Here is a 10,091-nt window from a genome sequence, read left to right as displayed (position 1 = left end):
TCTGTTCTCTTGTTTTGCTTGGGAAGATGCTGTCGGGAGGTCGGGCATGCCACGTTTGTTCCTTTTCTTGTATTTATGTTAGATTTAGCTGCCTTTTTGCTTCTTTTGTTTATTTGAGCTCATTTAATCCTGAAAATACAAAAGGAAGACAAAAGCACACTTTTTCCAACATTAGTACTAAAAAAAGGGTTAGTTTTATGCCATAATTGATGTAATTTATATGTTGCATTTTATGCACATCAAATACCCCCACACTTGAATCTTTGCTTGTCCTCAAGCAAAACTCCTTACAATGTGGCTTTTTCACTCCCAAATGGAATGGGTAGAAGAGAAGGTTTTTTTTGGGCTTGTCATAGAGTGTCGGGATTTCCAAGATTCTTTATTAAGTTTTATTTTTATTTATTTACAATCATATTCGTCATGATTTATTAAAAACATTACATAAGATAAATTACTTATTAGGGCATAACATGCCTTTTTAAAAATTTCATTTATATAGAAGTTCACACACCTCACAGGGAATCACTCAACACTCGGCCGAAGATGTATTTTAGTGAATCACTCGAGAGCGGCATGGAACTTACTCCTACCATAAGCTTGCCAAGCAATCAATCCTCCTCCTTTTTAACTATATACCTTTGTAAATATCCAGAGGACTTTTTGGGTGAAGGATTAGGCTTGGGCTAAAGGTGGGTGGTTGGGTTAGTGGTTAGTAAAAGGGCGAAAAGCGTAAAAAGCATCGGTTTTTGAAAGACTTTTTATTTTTGACAATTTATTTTATTTTGATGAACCATTTCTTTCAAACAAATTTATTTTTGAGAAACTTGTTTGTTTATTTGGTTTCATCATTTTTTTTCATAAGTCATAAGAAAAACCGAGCTTTGTTACTAAAAGAAAGGGTTAAAATGAAAAAGGGTTTAGGTGGGTAAAAAGAGTGTTTGTTTTGGGTTAAGAAATGAAAAGGTTTAGACTCAAAGGGGTTAATTAGGGGGATTTTGGGTAGGTGTTAAAAAAAAGAAAAATAATGGTGTAGGAAGAAAAAAGGGTGAGTCCTAATGCCTCCATCATTTACTTACTCGGGTTTAAGTTGGTAAGGACCGGGAATGCATTGTTGTGGCAAGTTCTAGAGTTGTAAGAACCAAGCGGCTATTCACACAAGAAACAAAAAATGAGCATTTAGTGTAAAGATATGTATTTGTATGCTCAATAAAGGCTCAAAACTCACTTTTGTGGGAATGGGTTTTTATGTGATCAAGTATATATATAATCAAATTTTTAACTAAGTTTGTCATGCCGTTTCATAATTTTCTTATGTTGGTTCTTTTTATCACGAAGCTGTCGGTTGTAAATTTGTAAAAATATAACCTTGTTAGAACTTGAAATTCCCAAATTAAACCTAGACAAGTAAAAAGAAAATGAAAATTTTTGAAAAAAATTGGGGTGATTAGCGGTTCCAATAGAGTTTTGTGTAAGGCTTGTTAATTAGGACTTGTAAGATTCAAGGTTTTAGCATCCCCCCCCCCAACACCCTTAAATTACACATTGTCCTCAATGTATCCCAAAAATAAGTTTTTAGGTTGATTAAATGTGTAAAAGGGTGTTAAAAAGCAAAATTTTGTGTTACTGGACGTCTGGACACGGCCCCGTGTCCGATAGACACGACCCCGTGTTCAGGTGCCAGTAATGAAAACTTACAGAAGGTGGACACGGGGGCGTGTTGGCTGGGCATGACCTCGTGTCGGGCAAATATCTGCAGAGTTTAAACAAACAGCAGATCTGGGAAGTGGGCATGGGGGCGTGTCGGCCGGACACGACCCTGTGTAGACAATCTGCAAAGGTGAAAAACAGGTTTCTGGCTCCGGTTTTCCTGTCTCGGCTTTAGTAGTACTAATGTTTAGTACTCTAAGCCTCGTATGTACCTGTTTTATCAATAAACACCACACCAAACAATAGCAAACATCCTAGATTACCAAGTTCAACATCCAAACCACAAAGTTAAAAATAAAAACAAAAGCAGAAAATAAAAATAGTTAGAGGGAAAGTAAATTGTTCAACACTCGGCACGCAGGCCAGAAATTGTCCGATAGAAAAGAGGGGTTAACCTGTGGGATTACCAACCAGCTGCTCCTGCTCCTGCTCCTACTCCACCCGCCTAGTCCATGTCTTCATCATCGTCATCACCTCCTCTTCCATGCCCCGCCATGTACTCCCGGATGTTCCTGATGTCATCTTGAATATCGGAGATGTTTCTTTCAATGGCTCCGACCCGGTTGTATGTGTTGTTGGCGAGGTTGTAGGTGTTCCTGGTGCACATAAGGTTTTCCTGCAACAGATCATGTAAACTTTGAAAGTTAGGAAAACCACCTCCTTGTGAGGAGGATTGGCCCGGATCACAGTGAGGCTGGTACTGGTAATGGGGAGGTTGTTGAAACTGTGGAGCGGGAAGGACTAGCGCCTCTTGCGGGTTCCATGCATGCCCTTGCATCCTCTGGAAGCTAACCGACCCGTCTTCCGCCTCATAGATTAGGTTCGTGGAGCGGCAGATGCGTACATCCACTCTTCCCGACCATGGGCTCCTTTCGAAAGACCTAGGTATGTTCACGAAGTGCTTGAAGAGACGGTATATCCATCCCCTGAAGAAGATAGGGGTTGGTGCACTAGCAAGCCGGTTCCAATGCATGTTTTGGAGCAGGAGATAAGGAACATCGAGGGGTCTTCGGGTATGAATGCAGTGAAGGACTATCAAATCTCTCAACCCAACAACGCCACCGATATCATGCATTTGGCTAAGAGAGTAACCGAGGACCCTATGGATGTATCGGTAGAGTGGGTCCCTCAACTTAGTACTCTTAGTGTTACTTGGGTTGTAGTGCCCTTCACCAATCTGAGCCCATGCGGCTTGGCGTTCGTTCTCATCCAAATCTCGCACCCCTCCGGTGTTCTCTTCATTACCCGAATCTTCCTCCGTATACAGCCCAACTATTGACCCAAATTGTGCCATTGAGATCGAGTACTTCGTTCCACCGCATCAGAATGCCACCCCATCATTGTCGAAAGGGTCGCACCTTGAATTGAACGTGAAAGTGCTATAGAATTCCATAGTGCACTCGTGGACGGAGCGAAGTTGAGTGGTTAGGGCAATCCTTAGTGGGCCGGTAACGAGGTTGTTAAACCGGTCAAGTTGGTTCACCATGGCTAAGAGATCCGTGCACACTTGTCTTGGGTATTCTTCCGGTCTTGTTTGAACCTCGTGAACTTCTTCGACATCTGAAAGAATACACCAAAAATTAGCACGAAATAAGGAAATTTTCAGAGAAAACTGAAAACAGTGGGCTGGACAGGCCCTGTGCTCAGCGGGCATGACCCCGTGTCCAGGCGTCTGTTACTTGAAATTTTCATTTTTCGACCCGGTCCCGAAAACTTGAAAATTTTTGGTCAAGTAGGTGCGGTTTCCCCCGAAAATGAAACCCCAAGTGCCGTTTTTCCCAAAACAAACCGTTTACCCCTTCAATTTTATCTTTTTCGGTTCAAAAACAAGGGTTTGGGGTTTTTGTGAGAAATCGGGCAAATCTATGAACAATACAAGTGGATTTACTTCCCATAACACTAATCTAAACTAATGCTAACAGATTTATGCAAAAATTTGAGGTTCGATCCAGATGAACTTCAAGAACCCTAGATTTTTCCCCAAATTTTTGAGGTTTTAACTACATGCAAGTAACTAATCTAACTACTAATGGTGATAGAATCATACCTTGATGTTGTTAGAACGAGAGGAGACATCGAATTTCTTCGGAAAATCGCACGGACCAGAGCGTTTTGTGGGGAAACGGGGCGTGTTGAAATGAAGAAACTGTTTTGAAAGGGGTTTTATCCCGACAGTTGCGCGGACACGGCCCCATGCCGAGCAACCTTTTTTTTAAGTGCTCGTGTGAGTGCCCTGTTTTCCCCAAAACTCGGTTAGAAGACTTACCAGTTTCGATGTTCACCCGCTTGTTCGTAACTTACCAGGTATGATGTTGATGCTTTTACTCGTCGACTGTTTGAAGCGAGATTTCTTCCTCCTCATCCTCAATAAATCCTTGATAGAGTTTCAGCCGTTGGCCATTGACTTTGAATGGAATTCCATTCTGAGATTTAATTTCTACTGCACCGTAAGGAAAAATATGGGTGATGGAAAAAGGTCCTGACCACCTAGATTTTAGTTTACCCGGAAATAATCGAAGTCGTGAATTAAACAAAAGAACTTGATCTCCTACTCGAAATTCATTAGGTTTAATATATTTATCACGCAAATTTTTCATTCTTTCCTTATAAATTTCGGAGTTAGAGTATGCATAATTCCTTAATTCGTCTAATTCATTTATTTGACAGAATCGATTTTTACCGGCAAATTCTAAATCTAAGTTTACATTTTTTATTGCCCAGTAGGCCTTGTGAGCTATTTCTACCGGTAAATGACAACTTTTTCCATAGACGAGCTTATATGGGGTTGTGCCTATCGTTGATTTATAAGCAGTTCGAAAAGCCCATAAAGCATCATCTAATTTATCGGCCCATTCCTTTTTATTTAATCCTATGGTTTTTTAAGTATTCGTTTTAAACCTTTATTAGTCACTTCGGCTTGTCCGTTTCTTTGAGGGTGATATGTTGTTAAGACCCGGTGATAGACCCCATATCTTGTTAAGATTTTTTCAAGTTGATGATTACAAAAATGGGTACCTCTATCACTTATTAATGCTTTAGGTGTTCCAAAACGAGAGAATAATTTTTTCAGAAATCTTACCACAACTCTTCCATCATTTGTTGGAAGTGCCTAGGCCTCGGCTCATTTAGACAAGTAATCGATCGCCACAAGTATATATTTGTTTCCTTTCGACGGTGGGAAAGGTCCCACGAAGTCGAGTCCCCACACATCAAAAATTTCACAAACAAGAATGCCATTTTGTGGATTTCGTTTTTGGAAGAAATATTACCTGATCGTTGGCAAGCATCACATGTCTTGACAAGACTCTGAGCGTCTTTGTAAATGGAAGGCCAATAAATCCCAGAATCAAATACCTTTCGTGCGGTACTAGCGACACCATAATGTCCTCCGTATGGACCTTCATGACAATGGCGGAGAATTCTTCTTGCTTCACTACCATGTACGCACCTTCGGATGAGTTGGTCGGCACACATTTTGAAAAGATAAGGATCTTCCCAAAAGTAATGCTTTACATCAGCAAAGAATTTCTTTCTTTGGTGATGTGCCCATCCTTTGGCGACTATACTGCTAGCTAAGTAGTTAGCCTAGTCGGCATACCATGGTTCTTCCTTGTATTCCACCATTTCCAAGGACTCCGTTGGAAATTTTTCGTTAATTTGCTCGTCCCTAGTTGCCTCCAAAGCTGGGTCTTCTAAGCGTGAAAGATGATCTGCTGCGGTGTTTTCTGCTCCTCTTTTGTCTTTGATTTCAATATCAAATTCTTGGAGGAGTAAAATCCACCTAATCAAACGGGGTTTTGTGTCCTGTTTCTTGAAAAGGTATCGAATGGTTGCATGATCTGTATAGACTATTGTTTTAGAAAGAACAAGATAAGAGCGAAATTTATCAAAAGCAAATACCACAGCTAGTAATTCTTTTTAAGTTGTTGTGTATTCTCTTGTGCATCGTTAAGTGTTTTACTAGCATAATAAATTTGGTGAAAATGCTTTTCTTTTCTTTGTCCCAAGACTGCTCCAACTGTAAAGTCACTTGCATCACACATGATTTCGAAAGGTAATTTCTAATCAGGCCCTATCATGATAGGTGCATTGACTAGCATTTCCTTAAGTGTAAGAAATGCTTGATTGCAATCCTTGTCAAAGATGAAAGGGGCATCTTTTTCAAGTAATTTCGTTAGAGGTCTTGAAATTTTAGAAAAGTCTTTGATAAATCCTCTATAAAATCCGGCATGCCCTAAGAAACTTCTGATTGCTCTAACGGAGGATGGTGGAGGTAATCGAGAAATAGTGTCTATTTTTGCTCGATCAACTTCCATTCCTTCGCTTGAGATCTTGTGACCGAGTACTATTCCCTCCGTTACCATGAAATGGCATTTTTCCTAATTAAGGGCAAGGTTAGTTTCCTCACATCGGGATAGCATTCGTTCAAGGTTATCGATGCATTGGTCGTATGAATCTCCAAAGATAGAAAAGTCGTCCATGAAGACTTCCATCGTTTTTTCTATCATTTCATGGAAGATGGCCACCATGCAACGTTGGAATGTTGCGGGGGCATTACATAGACCAAATGGCATGCGTCGATAAGCAAAAGTTCCATAGGGACATGTGAAAGTTGTCTTTTCTTGGTCTTCGGGTGCTATCGGGATTTGAAAGTAACCTGAAAAACCATCCAAGAAACAATAAAATTTATGACCGGATAATCTTTCTAACATTTGATCAATGAAGGGCAAAGGAAAGTGATCTTTCCTTGTTGCTTCATTTATTCGTCTATAGTCTATACATACTCTCCATCCTGTGACGGTTCTTGTTGGTATTAATTCATTCTTTTCATTAGTTATTACCGTCATGCCTCCTTTTTTTGGAACTACTTGGACGGGGCTTACCCAAGGACTATCGGAGATAGGGTAGATAAGTCCAGCGTCAAGTAATTTGATGACTTCGTTTTTAACCACTTCTTGGACATTTGGATTGACTCTTCGTTGTGGTTGTATTACCGATTTGTAGTCATCATTCATTAAAATTTCGTGCGTGCACATGGAAGGACTTATTCCTTTAATATCTACAAGCTTCCAAGCGATCGCATTTTTATGTTTTTTCAAAAGTTTAATTAATTTTTCTTTTTCTTTACTACTTAATTTAGACGAAATAATTACAGGAGATTTACCATCTTTGTCTAGAAAAACATATTCCAAACCTTTTGGAAGTTCTTTGAGCTCAAGAGGTGGGTCTTTAGGAGACTCCTTATTTGGTTGCTCATTTTGATCAAGAACCTTAAAAGTTTGTTCTATGGCGACCTCTTCTTCAACAAAGTGGTCAATATTTTCACTGGTATCGGGTGGCTCATCTTCATCCTCAATTAGGGGGTCATTATTGCCAAAAGGATATTTCATTGACCGCTCAAGATCTATGCTCCTTTTGAATGCCCCTAATTGAAGGGTAGGTTGTTGTATTTCCAGTTTTTCAAAGCTTCATGAGTTTTTACAAAAGGTCGTCCTAACACTAGAGGAGCGTCATCAAGGATGACAAAGTCGGTTGGGATTACCAATTGATTTGTTTGAACCAAGACATCCTCAACTATACCGATTGATTTTATTACTTTCCGATCGGATAGAAAAATGGGTATTTGAAGTGGAGAAAAATCATTAATACTTAATTTTTCAAAAATGTAATTAGGCATTATGTTAACACAAAGATCTTTATCAATAGTGACATTACTAATAAATGAATTTTGAAAAAAAAACATGGAACTGGTGTAATGTTGATTTCAAAAGGGTCTTCTTTTATTAGTGAAGTTTGACATTAGTTAACCTAATACTTACCATTTCGTCAATTTTAGTGTTAGTGTTTAACTCTTTTAAAAACTTAGCATGAGTGGGTACTAAACAATGATTTTCAAAAGAAGGTGACAAGAGATTAATTTCTTCAAAATTAGACTCTTCTTGAATTTTAACGTTGTCGGACTCACCTTTTTCGTTGTTTAACTCATGTGTCGGTTCTTCACTTATTTGTTCTTCCATTTTTACCTCTTCAACTATCTTTTCTTTATTTAACTCTTCTCTTGCGCGGGACTCCTCTTCCCTTGCGCGAGATTCTTTTATGTAACGTTCGATAGTTTTAAGGTGTTCTAATATCCTATCGGGCACTTCGGTGATAGAGAAAGGATCGGGATCCTCAAAGCTTGAATCCGGTTGTTCGATCCTTGGTTCCTCATAGTACTCATATGAAGTAGATGGTTCATACCATTGTTCTTCATTGTAAGTATATGATGGATAAGGGTCGTAATTTTGTTCTTCATAGTACTCATATGAGGTGGGTTGTTCACGCCATGGTTCCTCATAATAAGAATATGAAGGTGCTGGCTCATATCTTGGTTCCTCAAAGTATGAGTATGAAGGCTCATACCTTGGTTCATCAAAATATGAGTATGAGGGAGAAGGTTCATACCTTTGGTCTTCATAGGATGTGTATGAAGTCGATGGCTCGTACCTGGGCTCCTCATAATAGTTGTATGAAGTGGATGGTTGAGATGAGTTGTAATATTGAACAGAGTGCGGGTTACCATAATTAGTGCAATAGTATCTCCTATAATCATCCTCCTCATAGGTGTAGTTGTAGCCTCCTGAGTATTAATCCATAAGAATCACTCAACAGACCACAACAGAGTCTCGGGACCAGAAAACAAAAACTAAAAATGGAAACAGAGGCTGGACACGGGCCCGTGTTCAGTGGAAACGGCCCCTTGTTCAGGGTCTGTATCTGGGTGTTTAATTAAAAGTTACTGGCCTTGTTTGAGCACGGGGACGTGTTCAGTGAGCACGACCCCGTGTTCAGACTCTGTATTTGGGTGTTTTATGAAAAACATGCGGCCCCGTGTTCAGGCTACTGTAAATGCAAACTAAACTAAAATGCAGAAAAATGTGCGCGCGTTTTGAAAAGGTTTTGAAAAACTGATTAGGCCGTCGATTTTAAGCTTTCTTAAAATCCTTGTGTCCCCAGCAACGGCGCCAAAAACTTGATGTGCGTTAGGTGTAATATATTTTAGGTGTATATTTTAAGCCCTTGTACACTTTTTAGCCAAGTTTTAAATTTATAAAACACGATATTTACTAACACTAAACACACATATGGGCAAGTGGCCATCGTGGACGTAGTATAGTGTTGGTAAGATACGGAAGTCGTCCAAGGACACAAGAGCTTTTAATATCGGTTTATCCTCAACGTCTAATCAAATCAAAAAGTTAGAAAAAAGGTTTTTAAACTAGAAAAATAAAACTAACTAAAATGCTGAAAGGTAAAATAAAAGTAAAAACAGATAGACAAGATGAGTCACTTGGATCCGACTCGTGTGTAGTGTAACCTTTGATTATTTCCGCACTTTTGCACTTCTTTAAGAGATTATCTTAGTTATTGTAGTAGGCCCCTCTTTTGAAGGTGACGTTACCCTCAACCCAGTAGTTTGAGTCAGCAAGGATACAATCCTAAAGGGTCGGATTATTGAAAGATAATTAATTAAGTTATTAATGCATAATGTGGTAGGCCCCTCTTTTGAAGGTGACGTTATCCTCGGCTAAGTAGTCTGAGTCAGCAGGGATACAGTCCTAAGTAGCCGGGTTAAAGTTTTAATAGTAGTTTAAGTTATGAGAGGGTCAAAGAGTTTGGACCCCCGCCATCCAATACCGTTGGGTATTGAAGGAGGTCCTACTAAATTTGACCCAGGTCCTTTGCAGGATCTATACACTGAACAATGGGAAGACTCTTACCAAACTGTTCCCTTAACCGTTCCCTTAGTTGACCATGCCCCCGTGTCCGCTGAGCACGACCCCGTGTGCAGAAGCATATCTGTACTATCAAGATTTGCCTGGATTCCGCGAATATTATAGTTGACCACGGCCTCGTGTCCGCTGAGCACGGCCCCGTGATGGGCGATGGAAGCTTCTACAACAATCTTTTTTGCTGACACTTGGGCACGCCCCCGTGCTCACTGAGCACGGGCGTGTTCAGCCTTCTGTTCTCTTGTTTTGCTTGGGAAGATGCTGTCGGGAGGTCGGGCATGCCACGTTTGTTCCTTTTCTTGTATTTATGTTAGATTTAGCTGCCTTTTTGCTTCTTTTGTTTATTTGAGCTCATTTAATCCTGAAAATACAAAAGGAAGACAAAAGCACACTTTTTCCAACATTAGTACTAAAAAAGGGTTAGTTTTATGCCATAATTGATGTAATTTATATGTTGCATTTTGTGCACATCAGATGGTCATCTGGTCGAATGACTCATGTGTGCTGGGACGGATCGCCATCCGATCGGATGGTCATCCGTACGGATGGCCATTCGATCGAATGGTCGTTTGATCCAAGATTTAGTTTTTCAAAAGTTCAACTTTTATGCCA

The sequence above is a fragment of the Helianthus annuus genome, chromosome 15 (assembly GCF_002127325.2).
Source record: "Helianthus annuus cultivar XRQ/B chromosome 15, HanXRQr2.0-SUNRISE, whole genome shotgun sequence".
NCBI classification, from domain to species: Eukaryota; Viridiplantae; Streptophyta; class Magnoliopsida; order Asterales; family Asteraceae; genus Helianthus; species Helianthus annuus.
This window is presented reverse-complemented; position numbering follows the sequence as displayed.